A 1,591-nucleotide genomic window follows, 5' to 3' on the forward strand; every position below is an offset into this window, starting at 1 on the left:
GCAGGCGGATCTCTGTGAGTTCGAGACCAGCCTGGTCTACAAGAGCTAGTTCCAGGACAGACTCCAAAGCCACAGAGAAACCCTGTCTCGAAAAAAACAAACAAACAAAAAAAAAAAAGGTGAATATGTGTTGTTCCATTGGCTGATAAATAAAGCTGCTTTGGCCTTGGGCAAGGCAGGGTAGAGTCAGCTGGGAAATCTAAGCTGAGACACAGGAGAAGGGTGGAGTTTGGGGGAGGCCAGCCACTGAGGGAGCAAGACATAAAGAAAATGAGATAATGCCGTGGTCACATGGCAGCACATAGATTAGTAGAAATTGGTTAGTTTAAGTGTTAAGAGCTAGTTAGCAAAAGCCTGAGCTAGCAGCCGAACGTTTATAAGTAATATTAAGCCCATTTATAAGTAAAATATAAGCCCGTTTATAAGTAATATTATTTGGAACTGTCTGTGGGACAGAGCAGGACAGAGAAGAGCATCCATCTACAAGAAGCAACTATCAAAGAAAAGGAAAGGATGGAAACGTCCCTGATGCCTGGAATGCCGGCATTCCAGGAAAGGGGAGAGAAGCAGCAGAAGCAGCAGTGAGAATGCAGACTGCCTTCCTCCTGAAAACAGAGGGAAGGGCTCTGATGGACGGCACTAACGATAAAGCATGAAAAATCTCCGAAGAAAGCAGAAGTAAACTGGGCATGGTGGTATAGGCCTTTGATCCTAACACTCAGGAGTCAGAAGCAGGCAGATCTCTGTAAGTTCCAGGACAGTCAAGGCTGCCTCAATAAAAAGCCAAGAGGTGTAGCATTAAGATTGGGATTAGACAATGCAAAAATGTTTTGACTATTTTACAACCACAGCTCTTTAAAGGAGATTTCTTATTTTTCTAGAAAGAGAATTCTTCTCCGTAGAAGAAAAGGATAAAATAAAAAGTAGCCATCTCTTAACAGCAAAAGGGAAGCATAAGAAAAAAACATTAAAAAGAGACATAAAGTGAGAGAAAAGGTTACAGCATTGAAAATATTGTCCAAGTAAGTACCCTGTCATAAGCAAGCTTATAACATTCCAGGATTGAGGGACTTGAGGGACTGACCTCAAACTTATAGACTATTGAAGGCTGGCCTTTAACTCCTAATTGTTCCTCCCCACCTCCCCAGTGCTATAACTGCAGGCACATGCCTCCTGCCTATTAAGAGACCCTGTTTCCACAGCCATTAACTTCCCTCTCTACCCTCCCATCCTCCCCCCAAAAGTATGATCATTAATATCATGACAAATGTTTAAAATATATGTGTATTAATCTTATAAATCTTATGCCTTAAGAAAAGCTGTTAAAGAGCCAATATAAAACCAAAGGTTTATGAGATTAGTAGCAATAAAATAGTCCTTACATTTTTGTTTTTCTTCTGTCCCATACTAGGTGGCTCTTCTGACATAAGAGATTGGAATTTCACTTTAATAAGTGTGCTTGGGTTTAGGGAAGGAGAGCCACACCCCAACTCCAAGCCAGCTTTTTTTTTTTTTTTTGGTTTTTTTGAGACAGGGTTTCTCTGTAGCTTTGGAGCCTGTCCTGGAACTAGCTCTTGTAGACCAGGCTGGT

The sequence above is a fragment of the Microtus ochrogaster genome, unplaced genomic scaffold (genome assembly GCF_000317375.1).
Source record: "Microtus ochrogaster isolate Prairie Vole_2 unplaced genomic scaffold, MicOch1.0 UNK66, whole genome shotgun sequence".
Lineage (NCBI taxonomy): Eukaryota > Metazoa > Chordata > Mammalia > Rodentia > Cricetidae > Microtus > Microtus ochrogaster.